Below are 22,501 nucleotides of genomic sequence, written 5' to 3'. Positions count from 1 at the left end.
ATTTTCACCAATTACATCTGCAACAACTCTATTTACCATAAGGTCACAATCTGAGGTACTGGGGCATTAGGACTTCACCATATCTTCTAGGGGGACACAATTCAACCCACAACACCTGGTGGACTCAACATCATTTATTGAACTTCGGTGTCATCATTGTCACAAATTAGATGACTGTCCATGTATATCTATTTTTTGAACCTTCTGTTTTGTTCTATTGGTCTATTTGTCTATCTTTGCACAAATACCACACTGTCTTTTAATACTATTGTTTTATAATGAATCTTGATATCTGATAGAGTTAGTGTTCCAGCCTTGTTCTTCAAGATTATCTTGGCTTTTGGCCCTTGATGTTTCCATGTAAGTTTAGAATCTGCTTGTCAATTTCTACTGGGGCAGGGGTAGGAGGTAGGGGAGGAAACCTGCTATTTTTTTAAATTAAAATGACATGGAAGATGCAATTTTGGGGAGAATTCACATCTTAAAAATATTGAGACTTCCAGTCCCTGTACGTGACATAACCCTTTATTACTTAGGTCTTGAATTTCTCTCAGTAATGTGTTGTAGTTTTCAGTGTAAAGGTCTTATACATCTTTTGTTGGATTTATTCCTAGGTATTTGACATTCTTTTGATGGAGATTTGTTCTGATGAAATAAAAAGCAGGGGAAGAGAAGGAAAGCTTCTACAGGGTTTACCCCTTCACGTTATTAAGGAATTTTCCTGAGTTTATCAAGCTTAGCGGGGCTAAGATTTAAGGTCGAAATCTCACTCACTCCGACTAATAGCTGGGCAAATAAATTAGTTATCACTTCAAAAATGCAGTTTTTATGAGAGGTGAAATGGTTCAAAACATGGGACCCTCAAGGGTGGGTAAAATAGATCCTTGGTAGAGAAAAAGGAAAGGTGTTGGGTCACCATCATTGCTGTATTGAGAACCTATATACCCATGAGAAGACGTGTTGAGGACAAGATTCAGATATTGGATGGGACAGGGGGCTAGATCTGGGATTTTCAGAGTTGTTAGAACATTAGCATTCCCCAGAAGTGCCTGGTGGGCCAGGTGGATGGCTGAGGTGCTGGCATTTTGAGTCCTTTTCCTCTTGAACCAGAGCTGTTCTGTTCCACTTTTGTCTCATGTATTGGAGTTTTAGCATAAGCCTTGGAAGTGCACGCACCTGTGTGTATGTGTCTGAGAACACACAAGGTTCTGGTACATATTTAAAAAGTAGCTTAAAAACTACCAGACTAAATATTCTTTAGCATTCCATTCAGCCTCAAGATTCTGGGATGCTAATATTGTAGCCAACCTCCACTCCAGAGGCTTCGCACACATCATTATTAACCTTGATCTTGGCAGCATTGGGATACTGTGTGCATTTCAGGGCCTTCCCCGGGAGCCACTACAGAATGTCTGTTTGGAGGGTCTTGAGAGTAGTAATCAGGTTGGAATCGAGCTCAGGGACTTGTCCAGCAGCTATGCCTGCATCACAGCAAAACAACATTTCTGTTCAGACTGTGGATTGCAGATCCCTAGAAATAGCTTCATTTACAAGGGCAAGTCAAAGCTAGTTCAAGTGTACTAAAAAAACTGAGTTTCTATTTAATTTTTACTTGATACTTAAGATGTAATCACCTGACAGAAACTCATTGCCAGAAAGAAAAGACCTGATTATTATAAATATATACTCATGAGTCTTATAGAAGCAGAATCTTTGTTTTTTCCTCCTGACGATCAACTAATTATTCCAATAGCATTTACTTCATTTATTTCTTCCCAAAAAAACTGGGTACCCTCAGCCTAAAGGTTTAAACATATATTATTATGAGGAGGAGGAGAAGGAATTTTATCACTACTACTGCTTGGGATTGATCGAGATTACGGGGGGCAAGGGGGAGCCCTGAAACCCCACCCAAGCCCTCCACCCGCCCCTTTGCATAACTCAGCTCAACCATTTGTGCCAGTGAGCCCAAAATATACCTCTCTGGTCGGCCTTCAGAGCCGGCCTCTTGGGCAGCTGAGGATAAGTTCATTTGCTGGTTGGGTGGGGCCTTTCTCCGCGTTAAGCCTCTGATTCCCTCTCAATTTGGCAATAGCTAACAAGAAAGGAGCAGCCGGCCTTTTGTAGTTCCACCTTCCTGCACTCTTCTCCTGTGGTCAGTAATTCCTTTCTGCCGACTGAGTGCCTTCAAACAACAACCACAACCTTGCTCAAGTCTCTCCAACTTGTTGGACTGAAGCCAGAAGGATTAGGGCCCTTGCAGGCAGAGGAAGCAGATGGGTCAGTGGTGCCTTCTCAGAGCACCCTCACTCCCCCAAGAGGAGGAAAGGCCACTGGCAGTCCTCGAGTAGGCTCGGTTTCCTAGGGAACACTGTGTTTTCTCCTTCCCGGTCCTCTTCTCTTGCAATGGGGCTTTGTTTATGCTCTTGCTTGTTTAATGTATTATCCCACCATTTGGAACGCTTTAATTTTTCAGACAATTGACTTTGGACTTGCAGAGAATATTGTAGCATGGGAGGAGACAGGACTATATTTTAAATCTATCTTTATTTTTGTGCACAAGCTGCCCAGCTTGCTGCCCAGGACAGCTGAAGCCACAGGAGAGCTACGGAGGGGAGGGGAAGTCACTCTCCCTGTCCCCTCCCCTCCATTCTTTGCTTTTGGAAATAAGACTCAGCAAACACTCACACGGCTGTTCCCTCTCCAGTGGGCTGTGCAAGTATGTGCGCGCTTTATCATCAGCCTGCTTGGGCTAGAGGAAGACTTGGAATCCCCACTACAAAACTTTTGTAATTTGGTCACAGAGGTGAATTAAAAAGGATAAAGCCCTTTGAATGAAATAAAATGACTAGAAGTACCTCCTCTCTGCAAGGCATTGGGCCAGGCAAGGAGCCAACTGTTCAAAGATAAATTTAGAGTACATTCCTGCCCTCAAGGAGCCGACTCTTGCCCTTGAGGCAGACGGCGTAGTAAGTTCTATAGTAGAGGTATGAATAGAGTGAGGTTAATTCCAGAGCAAGAACTTCAGGGAGGGGTTTATATTATAGGTGGGCTTGAGGGGAAGGTTGTTCTCCATTCTTGCAGGTGGAGATGAGGGCACATAAGAGGGAAGAAACAGGGCAGATAAGGCCTGGAGGAGGGATATGTGCTGGAAACAGCAAGTGCTTTGATAAGGCTGAGCATGAGTTAGGAAGAAGAAATGCAGGATAAGGCCGAGATGGGTTTGGAATGGTGGTGGGTAGCTGTGAGTGCAAAGCTGAAGCGTTTGAGTTTGTGTAAGTCATTGGTTTTTCTAGCAGTATCACTAAGCCTGGAGGTGCCTAGGAGGTGGCTCAGAGGCACTGCAGGGGCAGAGGTCTGGAGCAGCTCCTCTCTTCTCCATTTTTGTGTACTGGGATATTGTCTTTTTCTTGAACAAGGTTCTATTTTAAGAAAAACTGAAACCATTGGTATATGCAAAAGAGACCCAGTCATTTATCCAATTAGTCAGTCAACAAATATTTATTGAGTGCCTCTGACATACCTAGCCCTGTTCTACTGAAAGACCACTGGAGGTTTGTGAACTAGTCAGTGCATGGTAGCAAGAGCACTGGGTCAGCAGCCTGAGTTATAGTCCTGTCTCTGCCACCCACTAATTGTAAGACCTTGGGCAAGTCTTACTCACTGGGCCCAGTTTCTCACCTGGAAAGTGCGGAGCTGGGCTGGTAAGTCATTCCCAGCTGAGACATTCTAGGAACGACATGATCAGTGCTGTAATCCAGAGCTTGCATGTGTGTCGATAGAGCAGGAAGAGGAAAGACCAGAGTCAGAGAGGCCAGTTAGGAAGTGATGGCAAGAATTTCCATGAGGCAGCTTAAGAGTCTGAGTGAGGCCTTTCACTTACTCATTCAATAAACGTTTAATACTCAATGCCAGCCACTGTGCTAAGCATTGGGAATATAGCAGTGACCAAAACAAAGTCCTCACCCTCAGGTACTTTCTATGTAGGTGCAGCAGAGGAACTGGGAACATAGGTGATAGATCTGGGGATGTGGTTTGTCATGACATGGGGTGATAGTTGGAGCTGTAGAAGTATATGAGGTACCAGGGAAGAGACAGCAAAAAGATTTGGAGAGAAAAAAAGTCCTGAGGTGATCGAACCTGAGGAACATTCTATGGAAAACCAACTAGTGTTCACTTGATGATAGAAAGCATGTTCTCCATCAAACTAACACAAACCAAAAATATTCTGTTGAGGCTAAGAAGCTAGGACACACAAGAGATAACATCCATTTAGACACCCAGTTCTCCTTGACTACATCACTCCTGTATATGAAGCAAAATTACACCAAAGCCATATGGTTTTATATAATAGCGGGTCTATTTGGTTTCCTCAGAAAAGTCTTTAATAAGTACCAGTGATATATAAAAATTGTATGGATGGCTACCTAAGCTGCTAGCCCCTCAAATCGTTTCCCAGACCAGCTGGCTCTCTGTTTGTTTTTTTCCTTTTCCCCAAGTTATTGGAGTGGATCCAGAAGCAGATTCTGAGAGCCTTGAGCTTTTCCTTATGTACCCGTCAGTAATTACATGTCACAGGTTGTCTTCCCTATTAGAGTCTGAAGCTGAGCAAGTAGTCTCCCATTGTCTTTGCGGGAAATGACATCTGTGTGACTTCTGGGGAACACAACTGTTGACCACTCTAGTTAAAATAATTTGGAAAGTGTTCAGCATTTCTGCTGGTGGATCATTTAGACTGGCCGATTTAGATACCTTCTGGAAATGCGCAAAGCGAACAACGGTTGTCAGAACCGGAAATACTACTGGGTCAGTTCCCCGAACAAAAAGAGTCTCTGAATTATTCCTCTGGTCTCTCGATGCACTGACTTGTCTGGACTCTTCATCGTGTGGCTGAGCCTAGTGCCTTGGCATTCTGTTCCTTTTATAATGCTTTATTGGGGACTGTTTGTCAGGATGCTTTCCAACTGCAGATAATTGAAAAACCAACTCAAGTAGGCCTGAACAATAGAAATTTATTATTGGAAGTCCAGTGGTTCTGTGTTTCGTCTGTCTTTGCCCTCCTCTCCTGGCCAGCTTTATCCTTAGGCTGGTACAAGATAGCTGCAGAAGTTCTGGGCATCACAATGACATCCCACACAACATTCAGAAGGAGGGAATTTCTTCCAGAAGAATAAGGAGAAGCTCCCATCAAAGCATTCTTCACATCTTGTTGGCCTGAATTGGGTAACATGCCTATTTTTGAGCCAGTCACTGGCCAGAAGAATGGGTTTCCCTTAGATCAGTGCATCTCAGACTTCAGTTTGATCACCTATGGGTCTTGTAAAATAGATTCTGATTCAGTAGGTTTGTGGGGCCTCAGAGCTGACGTTTCTCAGAAGCTCCCAGGTGATGCTGATGTTGCTAGTTGAAACAGTTAGACCATTCAGGTCCCCACCCTCCAGCTGAGAGTGCAGTGACGTGCCCCTGAGACACTACAGCTGAAGAAATATGGGGGATCTGTTAGGAAGAAGGAAGAGGGCATGGCCCTGTGCAGATGAGAACTGTATTAGAGATAACTTGTTCCCAGTGTGTAATGGGAATGTTCCCTTTGAACCAGGAGCCACACAATGGTCCATTACGTGTTTTAGAAACAAAAAGTACCTGCAGTGCAATGTGTTGTTGTGAAGGAGCACCTATACAACATGTCATGATTCTTGAAACAAGATTCAACAGTCATGCTGCCCTCTTCGTTATCATTCAGCTGTTTTTATTTAATACCGTAGTGTGTCACAAAAGGAACACATCCAAATGAAATGGATTTAAATGTCCTTAAGTATAAAAAGAGTGTGCCAAGTCCAGCCTGTGTTCTTGGAGTGGATATCTCATCAGCCTTAGTTACTGGGTGGGGGAGTACACCCCCACTTGTTCTAAGAGTCACTTGACATGATGTCGGGCATGAAAAATGCTGCCGGTGGTGAATTTCTGCCAAAGAAAATGGTCACAATGCCCTTATGAGTGATTTTCAGTGGAGAAAATCATTATGCTCTCTTCATTTGAAAAGGAGGAACTATTCTGGGGGCTTTTTTTTGTTGTTTTTCTTGGCAAAAGACACATAGGAGTCCTGAGCTACAGCTATTTAGGAAAAAAGCTGATAAGACCGAAGGACTAGAGTCCAACCTGAGCCTGATCCATCACAGACTCACTGGGGTTCGGAGTAAAATATGCAGCCGGGTGTTGAGTAGACCTTTCTGAGATGGTCATCACTTTGCTGGGATTCTCCGACCTCACATGTAGAGACAACATCACTCAGGTGGGGAGATGGAATTTCACTGCTCCATCTACTTAACCTACCTGCCCCGGAACCACAGGCTCGCATCTGTGAGACCATTGGGAAGCCAGAGCAACTCTTAACTGGCCTTGCCTGTGTGCGTCACCAAGGCACTCGTACTTAGGGATCACCGGCTATTCCTTGTCTTTGCAAAGGTGCTAAATGGTTGCGAGATTCCCAGCTACTCTGGACTAGCTGGGAAAGCTGCTAGACTCGAAGCTCCGTGAAGGCAGGAATTGTGCTTTGTCACACAGGCACCCCATGTGTTGCCAGAATGATTAAACACCCAGTCTGTTCCTGGGAGATCCATCAGTCAGCAGCACTGACCAAGCATTCACTCTCTAAAGAGGAGAGGTGAAAGAGGAGAACATTTTGCTGCCTAACTTCAGTAATTTATACTCTAAATAGAGAATGTTTAGGTGTCCCATCTACATATTTAGGACCTCATTGGCTGCCAAAGAGAGACGCAATCAGATTAATATTAGCTGAGCCTGTGTAGGATGAGCAAGATTGCACTGTTATTCACTGACTGATTCGAATACTGCTGACTGAATGCCTTCCTACCGTGCCTGCTATGGAACAAGGCATCATTAGCCACAGGAGGAATAAAAAAAATGGGGAAAAAATAGGGCCTTCCCTTACAACTTAAAAAGTAGGATATGGTAAGTACATTTAAAGTATCTGAATCAAATAAAATACAATTTTTAAAAACAGAAAAAGAGGGGTAAGATCTTACCAAATTGGGACAATCAAGATAGAAAAGGCTCAAGAAGAAAAGAGTTAAAGCAGGGACCCTTGACCCAGGGTCCATGGATGAAATTCAGTGGGGGTCTGTGAACTTAGATAGGGAAAAAAATTATCTCTTTCTTTTCACTAACCCTTAACTGAAATCTAACATTTGCTTCTATTATGAAAGTAGCATTAGCTATTTGTCAGCAATAGAAATTATGGGTATTTTCATATTATATTATAGTTACAGATATCCTGAAATACTATTTATGCCCAACAGTAGTTCAGGTGAGCCGATGCCACAGCATCTGATGGGAAGATGTGGAGATGATGCTGAGGAGAGCTGGAGTCCCAGGCTAACGTGATTTCATCGATAAATTTGTAGGTGATGGGAAGCGGTGGAAGGTGTAAAGCCTTCTGCTGAGGCTTTCAGTTGTATTTAGGAAGGAAGCTTCACAGAGCCTTGAGAGTGGGATTGGAAGGGAAGAGACTGGAGGCCGGGAGACCAGTTTCTACAAGGAGTGATGCTGACTAGACAGAGTGTGATGATGAGAACGGAGGGAAGGCTGTGAGTTCCAGTGCACCTGTGAGACGAGAAGGGCAGGCTTGGGCCCTGGTCTATGGTGGAGGTGAGGAAGGCCACGTTAGATTTCAGGCCTGGGTGACTGGGAGAATGATAATAGCTCCTTACGTTCACTGAGTGCCAGGTGCTGTTGTAAGCCTTTCTGTGTCATTATATTTATATCATTTAATCCTCATAACAACCCTGTGAGGTCAGAACAATAATCCCTATTTTACAGGTAATAAAATGAAGTCTATGAAAGAAAAGTGAGGGTCTCCCAGCCAGCAGGGGAGAAGGGAGTGTGTTATTGAAAGAAATAGGAAAGAGGGGCCGGTCCGGTGGCGTAGTGGTTACGTTCATGCACTCTGCTTTGGCGGCCCGGAGTTCACAGATTTGGATCCTGGGCACAGATCTATACACTGCTTATCAAGCCATGCTGTGGGCAGGCATCCCACATATAAAGTAGAGGAAGATGGGCACAGATATTAGCCCAGGAGCAATCTTCCTTAGTAAACAGAGGAGGATTGGCAACAGCTGTTAGCTCAGGGCTACTCTTCCTCACTAAAACAAAAAAAAAAAGAAAAAGAAATAAGAAAGAGGAATCAGGTGTGGGGGAAAAGTATTGTGAGTTCAGTTTTAGATATTTTTGCATTGTTCTCTTATCTTCAATTATTTTAAGGGCTAAAAATTCAAATAAAGTTTTTATAAGTGCAGTTTCTGGTTTATTTCGTTGCCCAGATTTGTATTTATTTATTATTAGTGAGTGCTAAGTTAATTTGGAGGTTGGTTTCGTCTTCCTGTGAAAAACAAGTTAGAATTGGTACATTGACAGGTGCCCCAAACAGGAAAGACGTTGTGGTTTCCAGAAGGGAAACACAATATATATTAAATTACTTCTGTTTAATGATGCATTTTTCCTTGTGTTGTGGTATTGTTTTTCAGGACCAGTCCAGCAGCTGTATTAGAAGACATGTGGTGTATATAAAGTTTGTGGTAGTCGGGGGAAATTTTGGTAAGTATTGCCACATTTATTTCTAAGACCTTTGGTTATAGAATGGTGCTCACAGAAGGAAGCCATTCCCTTGTTTTGTGCATCTAAATCTGCGTTAAACTTAGACAACATGGAATTTTATAATTAAATGTGACATGTAATTGGTGTTTTCTGGCAGTATGACATACTTCTTGTTTTCTTGTTATTAAGCAATATAGGATTTTCTAAGATTTAATAAGAAGTCTAGATTTAGGAAAGCTCCTAGATGCAGGGTAAAGAATACCCTTGACAGTGTAGCTTATATTCTAAGCCACCCGTGGAATATGAGCATAATAAACTTGCAGACTAAAAAAGAATAATAAAAAAAAAACCTCTCCAAAGCAGAGAGATCCTTATGGCCGATATGTTGAAATGAGAGAGAAACAGGCCGTTAGCTGCTTGGGGAATGGGAAATGAAAGGGAGTTAAGAATCCAGCCTACCTGGGAGCCAGCCCACAAACCAGCGTAACGGTGGCCTGAGAGACCAAGAACAATAAGTTCAACCACCCAGAAGACCTTGCTAGCAGTAGTGAAAAGGACAGTGTCTGCTGTCAGGAGACCTGGGTTAAAATTCAAGTTCTGCACTTACTGCTTGTTACATAACCTCTCTGAGCCTCAGTTTCCTAATTTGTAAAAGGAGGTTTATAATGTTACCTGCCTCGTAGGGTTGTTGCAAGACTAAAATGAGCTAGGAAGTGCTGGGGCATATTAGGTGCTCAAAAAAGCAGTTATTCTTGATAACTGGACATTTGCCTTTGAGGTCAAGCCACTGGAAGGTGTGCAAATCTTCCAGCAGGAAGGCTGCTGGGGATGGGTTGGTCCCGCCCCATTTGCTGTCATGGTGACATCGCAGCTGGTCACCACAGTCTCTCCTCCAGCATCCACTCCGTAACAAGCCATGGGAACCCCCGAGACATTTGTCGTCTACTCTAACCCTGTGGACCGTTCTTAGACGAGCTTGGCTAATTTCACTTCTTTTACTGCCACCTTTGCAGCCAAGTGTGGTCGCGTTGAGCTTTGTTCAGTTTGAGAGGTAATGTTATTTTGAACTAAAATAACGAGGAAAAAAAAAGAAGGGTTAGGAGTAGATGGTCCCCTTGGTTTGTGCCTCAATTAACATGTTTAGGCTTTCATTTCCAAACCTTTCTTTTGATTTTTTTTTTTTTGTGCTTATTATGTAGCCTTCACAGAGCTCCAATTATTGGACTGAAATTTTTGAGCTTTGACTAAAAGAATTTGGGTTTGGGGTGGGGCCTTTACCTGTGGTTGGAGGGAATCAACCATGTCATTGCAGATGGGCCAGCATTTAAGATCGGGTGTCCGTAGGTGACAACCCTTCAGTTTCGTAGAATCAGAGATGGACACAGCCTCAGGGATTGTCTGGCCCAATCTCCCACTAGCCAAAAAAAGTCTCTTCTTCAGAATCCCTGACAGAAGAAATCCAAATTCTCTCAGAGATGAGGAGCTTTTTAGTACACAGAACAGCTTACTCCAATTAATGTGGAGGCACAGGAAAATTTTAGGGGGTGATGAAATTGTTCTAGATCTTGATAGTGGTGGTATTTAGACAACTGTATGCTTTTGTGAAAACTCACAGAACTGTACGATAGAAGGGGTGAATTTTGCTATGTGTTAATTAAAACAATTTTTAAAATGGAAAAAAACAGGGGCCGGCCTGGTGGCGTATCGGTTAAGTGCACGAGCTCTGCTGTGTCGGCCCAGAGTTTGGATCCCAGGCGAGCACTGACACACCGCTTGTCAAGCCATGCTGTGGCAGCGTCCCCTATAAAGTGGAGGAAGATGGGCACGGATGTTAGCTCAGGGCCTGTCTTCCTCAGCAAAAAAAAAAATTAAAAAATTAAAAAAATAAATAAGTAAAATGGAAAAAAACGAGCAGTTAAACAAGTACCTGGACATTTAGCTCAAATTGTTAAAAAGAAAGAAAGAGGTAAGGGAGGAGAGAGAGAAGAAGGAAGGGAAAGCCATCTATCTAGTCCTTGTATTGAACTACAACATGCGCTGCATGAGACAGGGACTCGGTCTTCTCCCTTAGTCTTCGTGCCTGGACAGGGCCTGACACGTAGAAGGCCTGTGAGAAATATTTATTGGATCACCGCTGCTCTTAGTCACGTTCTAAGCAGACAGAGACACGTCCACTCACTTTCCCACACACCAGCCCACCAGCTACTTGAAGACACTTTCCTTCCTCATTCGTCTTCTCTTCTCTGGGCTGAACTTACCATCTCCTATTCTTCCAGTCTTTGTCTTCTGATGTTATTTTCCTGTCCCTCCCCACCTCAAGACTCTCCTTGAGGAGGCCTCTGCTTAACCCTCCTCCACACATGACCCAGCTTTAGAAACGCTGCCCCCGAGGTGCTCTGGCCCTGGAGAAGTACAGTGGGCCTCGCTTCTGTAGATGATATTAATGGATACCAACCCTAATCCTCTTCCTTGACAATCAGTACTGAGCGCCTGGGAATGCATCGCGAAGGATTTCTTAAGGGTAGTCTTCTAAGAATGGAGCTCCTAAAAGTAGGGAGGAGAGCAGTCCAAGAGATCCGGTGGCAGCAGATCTGTCCTCTTAAATGTCTTGACCGAAATGAGCCCAGGCCTTGCCACCCGTAGTTTGAGAGAGCAGTAGTGCTGCTTATAAATCTTTCAGGGTAGTAGTTATCACAGATCCTGATTCTTCATTGTGAGTCATAGGAAGTTTGAAATTCTTAAAACTAAAACTTGTGAGTGCCTTGGAAAATGGGGATTTTTTTTTCCTGGCCATGCCAGGGGCAGATGTATAAATACATAAATGTATAGAGAGCAGCGATTCTCAACCGGTTCAATAGTCCCCTCAAAGGACGTTTGGCAACGTCTGAAGACATTTTTGGTTGTCACAATTGGGGGAGGGAGGGATGCTCCTGGGGTCTAGTGGGTGGAGGCCAGGGATGCTGCTAAACATCCTGCAATGCACAGGGCAGCTCCACACACACAAACAGAACGATCCGGCTCAAGGTATCAATAATGCCGAGGCTGAGAAACCTGATACAGAAGTAATAAAAAGAATTTAAACGTCTCAAGTACTCATTATTTTGAAGGATTAAAATTTTAAATATTTCGACGTTTATTTATATGTAAATATATAACTAGGAAACATAAAGAAGTTTGTTCAGAAAATCATAGGGCTGAAAGGGCTCCTAAGAGGTTATCTCTTACTTTACCCCTGACTCCAGGCAAGAAATGACCTAAATGAATTCAGACAGACAGATGGGTGCCTGAAGGCTTATACTGATGACTGTCAACGAAAGTGAAAAGCGAAACTCACACAACGTGATCTCAGCATTCACACAAAAGAGGTTGTCTCATATTTTAAATTTCAGCTCCGGCATCTTCAGATGTGTTGGTCTTTAGATGACCTCCGAGAAGAAATGGTGTTTCAATCTGGGCCAGGCCTTCCTTTTGAATCAAGTGTAGCCATCCTAGTGTGATGAAAATGTGCTTAGGGACTAGAGGGATCTCATTACAGATGATTGAGATTGAGTATTTTGGTTCACAGGGCTGTTTATTTGCATCAATTTCCTAGTGACACCACAATCTGGTTTAAATGTGAGTCGTCGAGAGCTTTTGTAGCCCAATATGGCTACATTTGCTGAAGCTGGGAGATTAAAGCAACATATGTCAAGTTGTGATATAAGACAATCCACTTGAAAAGACTAATTATAGGGCTTATTTTGGGAGGGTAACTGTGCTTTTTGTGAGGTATATTTTGGGATCCACTAACCCAGCTTCCAGGCCAGTAATATCTTCCCAGAAAGGGTGTGGTGTGTGCTTGTGGACATAAATATTTTCTTACGAAAAGCTTTGCTATAATATTCTTTTGACCTTACTCCCGTTCATTTTTCTTTTTCTGATAATCTTTCCTCTTGCAAGAATGCTATGGAAAATGCATTCTGGAAAGCCGGAGATGAGAAGGATAAAAGATCTCATTTCAGACGGCCAAGCCCAGAGATTTAGGGACTTGACGTTATTGGTCTGTTCTTTTTAAAATGAATACAATTTGGAGGAATGTACCAAAGCTGAGTAGTAAGCAGTCGAGTGAGACTGTAAAAACACCCTATTGGCACTTAACATATGTTGGTACTGAACACTTTTAATGTAAGTGTCTATGGAAAAACCACACGTTTATAACTACTTGTTTCCCAGCACCCCCTCTCCAACCCGAAGGTAATTCTCCTGGACCATTTCACTGCCCTTTCACCATGGCTGATGACCTGAAGTGGGTGTCTGCTTTCACTTGTGTTCTTCAAACTTGTGCCTTTTCCCTGCTCTGCCTTTGGTGGCCGCCCTCACTTCCCTGTTAATACCTGAGGCCTTTGGTCTTAAAGGAGGGGTCAGAACTGTCTGCCCAGCCAGCATTTCCTAGTCCTCATTTAAAAGTGAATGATAAAGGAGATATTAGATCAGCAAAATAAAATTCGCATCTCATTTACACAGTTTGGGGGGAGCAGAAATAAAGAGTAAGAACACAATTTTGTAACCCAAAAAACCACCCAGACCTAAGGGCAGGAGAAGCGCTTTTACCTCATTTCTGACTCATGAAGGCAATAAAATGAGAACAAGAATGCTCCATGAGGGAGAGTTGAAGGCAAAGCCTGCTGACTACAGAAATCTCTGGAGAGGTGTCCATGTTCTCCCAGCGGCAGTCTGCAGCCCCCCTGCTTCCAGATCACCCAGAGAGCTTGCTTAAAAGTGCAGGTCCCCTCTAGATGGACAGAATCTGAATCCCTGTAGTAAGTGTGTGTCTTCACATTTAACTCTCCAGGTGGCTCTTATGCACACTAACTTGTGCAAATCGCTGCTCCTTTCTCCATTCTCGGCTTTGTTCAAGGCTTAGGGTTCCATGCAAGGTTGTATGCAGCAGCCCTGCCCAGGCTCTAAGATTCCCTTCCAGGAGCATCGCTGAAAAATGTAAAGAACAGATCAGTTCCTTTGAAAGTCAGACCTGTGCATGCTGCTCCTTGCTCTGGTGTGCATAGCCATGTTGTGTTACCTTGTGCACTCGATCCTTGAAATAATTCCCACAGTCGTTGTATCCCTTGCTCACTAAGAGAAGTGTCCTCATTCCAGGTTAGTTTTGGTGACATCCTAAACCAGATTCTTTGAAGCTACTTTGAGGCTGCCGTCCTGCTGGTCTGCTCCAACAGCCCAGGTATTTGCCATCAGTCTTCACTCTAAAATTCACGCTGTGGTGTGGTTTTATCTGCAGCAACACTTATTAACCAAAATTTCCCACTTACGGAGGGGAAACATTTTCAGAATAGGTAGCTGTCGTGTATTCTAGTACATGACTAGAGAGCTAACACTGTGGGATCCCAGTGGTTGGACCCACCCCTCAGCCCTGCCTCTAACTGTGAATGGGTAGAGTGATAGCATTTGTATAGGTAATTTATGTTTATAAGGAGCTGTGATGCGTTTGCTCCTCCCAAACCACTTATTAGGTGGTGGAGCAGGTATTATCCCCAGATAAAATCTGAGGCTCAGAGAATTTAGCCTATGCTAAGGCATAGGCGTTTGGGAGTGTGGAGGTGTTTATTGTCCTCCTCTCAGGGACTGGAGGCAGTGTTGGCTTGTGGTGATGTGGGGAGTCAGGCAGGGATGGTAAATGTCCTGCGGTGTCTGGGATAGTCCTTTCCAGTGAAGAGTTGTCCCCGGCACAGCATCCATTGTGCCCTCACTAAGAATCACCACTCTGAGGTTGTACAGCTGATATGCGGTACAACCGGGCTCATACTCACCCCTCTGAATCCAGGCCCTTTATGGCCCTCTCCATGTTAAAGGCATCACAGAATTAGTTCCCACTTCGTTGGGAGCCCTCAGGTATTAACACTGAACTCAGAGTGGCCGCCCTGCAGGTTATGCCATTGCTGGACTACGCTCCAGAACTCAGGCACAGCACGCTCTATGAGGAAACAGCCTCTCTCAAACCTCAGTGGCCTGGCTGACCAGCACCCTGTCCCTGTCATTTCTCCATCAACACTCAGTGCAGATGGAGAGAGAGAGAGCCGTCTTTGGAAAAGATCAAAGCCCAAGACGATGCCCACTCACAGCCTTTGATCCAGTCTTACTGGCTTAAAAACCATCCAGATAATGAATTAGGTGTCAATTTCAGGAGTTCTTGTGATGATATCTTAGGCTTCATACCTACTTAGTGGGCTTTTCAGCATGCCATCAGAGCTTTGTTTAAAACTGGGTTTTGATGTCAGCCAGCAAAGAAGCTGAGACAGTGGCGACATCAGTGTGAATGAGCACACGTGAAGTTTATTAAAGTGGTAAAAATAAAACCGTATTGAATGGAAAGGCACACAGTGAAGCTGACCTGAATATAAATGTTGAGAGGGTTATGAAAAGGGAAAGTAGTGATATTATCTGATCTTTTTTTTTTTGCCTGTTTTCGTTTTTTTTTTTCCTTCTCTTCCAATTTATTTCCCAATTTTTTATTTTGAAAAGTTTCAAACCTGCTGGTTTGGGAGAATCATAAAGCAAACACCTGTATGTCCTTTACCTGGATTCACCAACTGTTCTAAAGTTGCCACATTTGCTTTCTTTATTCTCTCTTTCTAAAATATATGTAACATATATATAGTATACATTATATAAATTTTTGCAGCACCATTTGAAAGTTACAAATGTCTTGATACTTTACCTTTAAATATTTCATCACGTATCTCCTAAGAATAAGGACATTTTTCTCCATAGCCACAATACTGTTATCATACCTAAGACATTTAAAAATAATTCCATAATGTTATCTAATATCCAGTCCATATTCAAACTTTCCCAGTTTTCCAGGCTGCTTGTGGTATAGAATGTCCTGCACTCTGAGCTTGTCTATTTCTTCACAGTGTTGTTTAACTTGCTCCTGTCTTCCTGAAAATTGTTAGATCTAGAGGCTTGTTATTAGATTCAGGTTAAACATCTTTTGGCAAGAATACTTCATATGTGATGTTGTGTACTTGATAGTACATCGCAACAGGAGGCGGTTGATGTCAGCTTGTCCCACCATCCGCAGTGCTCAGTTTGATCTCTTGAGTAAGGTGGTAACCAGACCTCACCAATGTCCACATGCACTTCGAGTCAGTAAGGCATCTGTGGGCTGGTACGTGGGTCCTTTGTGACCATCCTGTCCCCCACCTACCTTTCATCCAGTGCTTTGAGTACCAGTGGATAATCCTTGCCTGGATCGGTTATTGCATTGGGATAGTGTCTGACATTTTTTACCCTTTGCTTTCTCTCTTTCACTTCTCTATAGTGCATGATCTTGGCCTTCATATTTTTACAATGATGATTTTTTTTAGATATTTCCCTCGTGGTCAGCTGGATTTTGCTGTAATAATAGATTATGCTAAAAATTTTTCTTTCTTGCCTTTAGGATAAGAAGGAGTAACTAGCAGAGCGTTTACTACACTCCAGGTACCAGACAGGCTTCTTGCCTATAGAACTTCTTTCCCTTTCTTCCCACACAGCAGCTCAGGCCACTGAAATGACTTGCTCGAGGTCACCCAGCTCTTATGATGGAGCTGAGATCAAGCTAGATCTGTCAGGCTGAGAGCCAGAGTTTTTCCACTCATCCCTGTTCCCTCCGATCCCCAACCCTGGCTGTGTCTCCCACCCTACAGTTCTTGCCTTAGTTGAATATCTGATGAGGGAGGTCCATAAACAAGGAAAGTCAGCTAGGAGGGGGCTGTGCAGCTGGAGAAACACAAGCCACCACACCTAAAGCTGCAGTGCCGCTGGGTCTCAGACCAGCAACCATCCCAACTTTTTAATGTTGGCAGCTAATTTATAGATTCTGACACTCACCAGCTGAGTCACCAGTTTTCGGCACCCAAGCTGCTGCTGGCTGAGGCGTCCTGGAGTCAGCCAAGTCTTTGTTTAGAAGTGGAATTCGTTGTTTGTTTGTTTGTTTTCAATATCCTCGTTTGAACAGAAATTGATATTCTTGAGATGTGATACTGTTTTGAATTGGGGAGTGTTTTATTTTTGAAGAAGGGGAAAGCTGGGTTTCATGGAAGTGTTAACTGATATTATAAAACCTTGGGTTTCTTAATTAGTAGGTTACAGCATAAAAGTAGATAGTTCATCTGTAGCTTTGAAAGAAAGCAAATAACATTTCCCTCAATATCATTTGTAAGATTTGTCTTCTTCAGATTGTTCTCTAAGTCCTTAGGAGAGGGTGAAGTCCGTCTGTCTCACCCATTTGCACGCCTTGTTTTTTGTGTATATTTCACCTTGTTAGCCAGTCAGGGAAGAATCTGTAAGCTTGTTCCCATGAGAGGATCTGAAGCAGAACTGACACAGATTAACTAGCAACACTTCTTAGGATGGGCCTCGGTTGTTATGATGCTGGCTGAGGATAAAGACCTATTAGGTTAATTCTAATTGTTTTTAGCAGAATTGTTCCTGAGTTTGGAGTGATAGGGAATCATGCAGGTAAAGACCTTCTCTGGTCTTACCTAATCATGCAGGAAGTTAGTCCTGCCCTCCCATTTTACAGATTAACAACCTGAGGCACAGAGGGGTTGAGTAAGGCCCAGGTCAGACCCCTAGCTTGAGTCTCTTGTGATTGCTTCTCACATTTCCTAAAGCCAAAGTTTCACTGAACAAGTAGTAACAATAGTGCTTCACCCTGGCATGTCACCTCATTGTCCACGATGTTTATTCCCATCCGAACCTTACGTGACCCAAGTTGCCATCTGCTAGTCACATTTTTTATTCTTTTTCCAGTTTTGTTGAGAAATAATTGACATACACATTAGTCACATTGAACGAGTGAAGAAATGAAGGTCTACGTCAGTGCTGTCCAATAGAAAGAGAAGGCAAAGGAGCATGTATAATTTACAGTTTTTTTAATAGCATGTTAGAAAAAGGAAAAACAAACAGGTGAAATGAATTTTAATAGTATACTTTAACCTAAAATATATCTAAAATATTATCATTTCACCATGCAATCTATATTAAAAATTATTGCAATTTTTTTGTACTAAGTCTTTGAAATTTCAGTGTGTGTTTTACACTTAACAGCACGTCTCAGTTTTGACAATCCACATTTCAAATGCTGAGTGTGGCTGGTGGCTACAGTCTTGGGCAGCGCGTAGCAGTCAAGTCCAAGATCAAACCCAGCTAGATTCTTCAATTGAGATCTCTTGAGAGAAGCTTAATCAGCTTTCTTGTCCCTCCCCAATCTGAGGCCACATATTTCTATCCCCTTGTGCCACTTTTTCCCAGCTAACTCTAATTACAGAGGGAAGCTTGGTTTGGCCATAACCCCTAGCTCAGCAGTTTCTCTCAGTCCTGGCAGCTGGTGAGACCAACATACTCTGCCTTGTAATGATAGTGTAAAGCACACTTCCAAAATTTCTCCACAGCAGTTTCCATGATTTCCTTTCTCTTAGGAGTAACTCAACGGCATTTTGCAAAACTAGGGTGATTCTTTAATTCATCCTTTCTTAAAGACCCATCCTGATCAATGGATTCTTAAAATACATACAAACTAGTAGACCCTAGGACCTCAGCAGAACAAATAGGCATTATACGTTTTTTATCTGTTTTTACACCAAATATACCTCCATTTTGATTCATGGTGATTCGTTCTTTTTTTTTAACTAGTCAAATACTCCCCCCATATATCAGTGCCATTTTGAGTATTATTCATAATGAAACTCATAGCATTATTCACAATGAAACATTAGTAAAGGTCAGATTCGATTTCCACCAAATGTCGAGTCTCTGGCCATTGACTTCTTTACTTGAAGTATTAGATGATAATACAATCCTAGGGGAAAAAAAAATGACCGAAGAATGGCTCCTGGAGTTTGTTGTGATGGACTTCACCCAGATAGAAAGGCTGATTTGTAGGAATTGAAATTTGAATAGGGCGAAGATTGTCCCGTATTCTTAATTAGAGGCCAGACTTCCACATCTTCCAACATTCTCAGTTAAGTAGAGGATAGAAGACAATACCTTTTTTTCTTATCCTGTGGCTTTCTCCAATAATTAAAGGATGGCACCATAAAACCAGATAAATGAATTTCTCCTAATTCCCTTCAGTGCTGTATTCTTTAGATTTTGACTTGGTATCGCTCTCTCTTATTAGCAGACCCCCTGAAATCTGTCATTTAAAAAACTTCAGGTGTAAGTTTGCGTTTGGAATCAGGACAATGTGTTGTAAGGGCTATTTTCTTCTCTCACCCTCCCACTTCCCTACAGTAATGCTCATTTAGACCACCAAATCATAATCCTTTTATTCACTCTGATTCGAAGCACTTTTATTTCTTTGAGTGGATATTTTGTGTTCATTTCAAAATGTCATTTAGTAGCTGTATTTCTGCTAAGTAACCAGAAATTATAGTTGACTCCAGCCAAGTGGCTGAATACCTAGGTTTTGATTCCAAGGATGGTACTGAGTAGAAATGTTTTGGTTTCATCTTCAATATTAGTAGCTGACTAAGAGTGATGGATGGGGCTGGGGATGAGGAAAGGAAAGGAAATATAGACTACTGTGGCAGAGCTTCATCTAACTCCAGGGATTTTTCACCAGGGGTCTTTATCAGAATCAGCTGAGGAGATGTTCACAATCCTGGCGCCCAGGGCCCACTGTCAGAGGCCCTGAGGACAGGGCCTAGGCAAGTGTGTAAGACCACCTACTCTTACTCAATTGTGTCCCTTTGTCAAAACTTAGGGAGAACTTTACTATATGTAAATTATACCTTAATAAACTTATTATCCTGAAATACATTTATATGCACACATTGAAATTTTTGAAATTTTTGACACCCACTATGGAGAATATTTTGACTGTCAAACGCTCTGGAGTCCGAAGATAAAGCTCACAGTTGAAACAATCATTCATTCACTCAAAAAAGATTTAAGGAGCAGTGCTAGGCATTGTTCTTGCCTTGGGAAACAGAGGTACATTGAGCCACAGTACATGCCCCTAAGGGTTTTTGATTTGTGAGTTGAGACCAATATTCAACGATTACCAAGATTCAATTTTCACACTTTTCAGTGTGAAAAGTGTAATATCAATGTATCTACAGAGCAAAAGGGAGACGGAGACCCCCAACAAAGACATACACATGTGTGCACACACACACATTCCCATTTCTATCTTACTGCCTTCTAGAAGGTGTAAGGGGGTAGGCAGTGTTGGGAAGATTTCCCAGAGAAACCATAGAACATGAGTCTTGAGGCATGTGTAGACAAGGAAATGACAAATATTCTGCCTATTTTTCAAAGGAATAGCTCTTAAAATTTGTTTCTAAAGTAAAACAGGCTTTTATGACATCATTTGCTTTCTAAGGTGATTTCAACAACCCTTGATGTGATTCCCTTTGTTTATCCTGATCTATCCAGTCCCAGCACGAGTCACAGTGCCAATGCACAGTAGGTATATGGCACAGTAGGTGTGCTGAATTGATTTGATGCTTTCAGTAGTTCTGTCTTTCCCCTGACAAACTGTTAGACACAATTGTGTCTTAGGATAATAATAGTAGTATATAATTTTCAAAATAGCACCCAAGTTACCTCTGTAATTATTGCTTCCAAAATACTAAAAATCTTTGCCCTTGAAGGAGAACACATTTAAGAATATGAAAATGTTTCCTGCTGGTATGTGTCATGGTATGATTTGATTTTTGTATTTTAGAGCATTAACTTTTCTTTCTAACCCAATTTTTATTCTTCCTCATTCTTAAATCTATCTGAGGTTTTAGAAGAGCAACATTCCTTATTGAACTGTCATTCAAGTAGACACAGAAAACAGCATTGTGTTTTCCTGGATGTTGGATGCTCTTTCAGGATTTGGGGGCAGAATATTTCAGAGTAGCTGTTGACACTGCATTGAAAAAAAAATAGTCGATGCTGGGGTGTCTACTCACCCAGGGCAACTGCTCTCCCTGCACATTTTTGCAGTGTATATGCAAATCACCATCACTGATTCCTTTGATACTGCAGAACATAATAGGAAAATTTGTAACTTGACCCTCCAACTATGTTGTAACATTGAAGGACAGTAAGAACGAGCTCACATACTGCTTTGTTTGGAAGGAAAAAATGATATTTCTAGAGGTGCCCTGTGCATTGGAAATCGTTGCTATTAGTTTGCCTGCTTCCTAAGCCTAAAAGCAATGTGCATTCCAGGCTCTGTTCCATTGAATAGCCATTCTTGTTGGAAGGAAAGTAGGTGATGTCATGGGAGCTGGGCTTGGGGTTTTAAGTGGCACAATGGACAGGGCATTCGCTTGGGTGCTGGGCATAGGATTGAATCTGAGCTCCACTGCTGACCAGCTGTGGAGTCTTGGGCAGTCACTTCACCTCTGTGGACCTTACCTTTCTGGTTTTCAAAATGGCGACTGTTTTGAGGATTCAAGGAGATAAAAAATGTGGTGCTAACATGATGCCTGGCACTAAATGCGTACTCTGTGTCAGGTCTCTTTACTTTGCCTTTGTTAATGTATATATCAATCTTGTCATTCTCTTGTTTAAAAACTTTTCAAGGCTCTTGTTATCCCCTGAGAAAGGCCGAAATATTTCAACCTGGTGTTCAAGGCCTTTTATGATCTGTCTGTCCGACCCCCACCTTTCTACCACATCTAACTCTTACACTTGACATTCATCCCATAGCAAAACCACACCATCCACCGTCCCTGGGCCCTCACTTTGCTCTGCTTGGGATGCCTTCTTCCCATCTCTTAGAGTCTAAATCCAGTCTGCTGCAAGGCTTGTCTTAAATGCCCTCAGACTGAAAACTTCACCTCTTTGTCCAACACTGTCTTTCTCATCACGGGTGCTCAGAGAGGCCTCTTCTGGTGAAGCCTCTCTTTTCTGCAAGGAGGTTTGCAGACGGCCACCTCCTCAGTGTCCTCACATGGCCTTTTCTCTGTGCCCCCACATCCCTGATATCTCTTCCTTTTATAAGGACACCAGTCCTACTAGATTAGGGCCCCTCGTTTAACTTTAGTTACCTGCTTAAAAGCCCTGTCTCCAAATACAATGGAGGTTAAGCCTTCAACATATGAATTTGGGGGGTGATATAATTCAATCAGTAGCGCGTAGGTATAAAACTTCTGCCAGATCCTCTGAGGGAGTGTGTGTGTATGTTTGTGCTCATGTGTGCGCATGCCCTCTGTGTGTGGGTCTCCTCTGTCGTGAGCTTTCTTTCTCCTTTCTACCCTCAAGCAGAGAGCCCACAGAGCAGCAGATTGCTGTGTTGCTCTCCTGCGGTAGCCCAGCTTGGCCAGCCCGTGGAGCTGCCCGCATGTGGTCCTACCCCTCAAAGACTCTGCTTCCGCCCCCGCTAAGAAGGCTCCCAGAGAGACACTGTCTCCCCTAGCAGTTCCATCACAGCCCCCTCCATGCCTCCAGCTGCCAGCAAAGGGGAACAGGAGAGAATGAACCACAGCAGGGAAGGGAAGGAATTAGGGGACTAGAACAGGAGGGTGACACTTTTGTTTTAAAAGAAAGAAATGAAGCCTTTCCTTTTACTTCTCTGTTAAACATTGTCCACAGGTTGTTTTTCTCCTCCAAATTTCTCCAGGTCCCTGATTCTGAAAGCCACTAAGGAATCCCCTTAGCTCTGCTAGTTTAGACAGTTGATAAGTGATGTGGGGGAATGCAGTCTAATTGGGTCCTTCGTTAACCCACCCCTGACTTACAGAGGCAGGCTGTTCGGTTACAAATAGTTTTTCTGCTAAATCAGAGGTTGTCATCTGCCTGCAAATTAGCTGGAGGCACAAGCTTTGCGTTATGCAAAGTATTTATTCTCACAGTTAATATGCTGTAAAAGTGTGGTTTCACACTTTTCTGCCAGTATAAAGGTTCTCAC

At 42.8% G+C, this 22,501-nt stretch overlaps 1 protein-coding gene across 6 annotated transcripts in view; it reads left to right on the top strand.

The window, feature by feature from the left end:
- FYN (FYN proto-oncogene, Src family tyrosine kinase) overlaps positions 1-22,501 on the top strand; it is a 206,303-nt gene that overhangs the window by 83,072 nt on the left and 100,730 nt on the right. For 4 of the 6 annotated variants that reach the window (XM_004422226.3, XM_014781174.2, XM_004422224.3 and 1 more), the window contains exon 3: positions 8,541-8,610. The gene's annotated coding sequence lies outside the window, so the exon portion shown is untranslated. Of the gene's footprint in view, positions 1-8,540; positions 8,611-13,746; positions 13,829-22,501 lie in introns of all 6 variants that reach the window. The other 2 variants (XM_087444014.1, XM_087444013.1) reach the window with 1 other exon arrangement.

The sequence above is a fragment of the Ceratotherium simum genome, chromosome 19 (assembly GCF_057802395.1).
Source record: "Ceratotherium simum simum isolate JZ-2026a chromosome 19, ASM5780239v1, whole genome shotgun sequence".
NCBI lineage: Eukaryota > Metazoa > Chordata > Mammalia > Perissodactyla > Rhinocerotidae > Ceratotherium > Ceratotherium simum.
The sequence above is the reverse complement of the archived record's forward strand: the minus strand, read 5'-3'. Positions and strand labels throughout refer to the sequence as shown.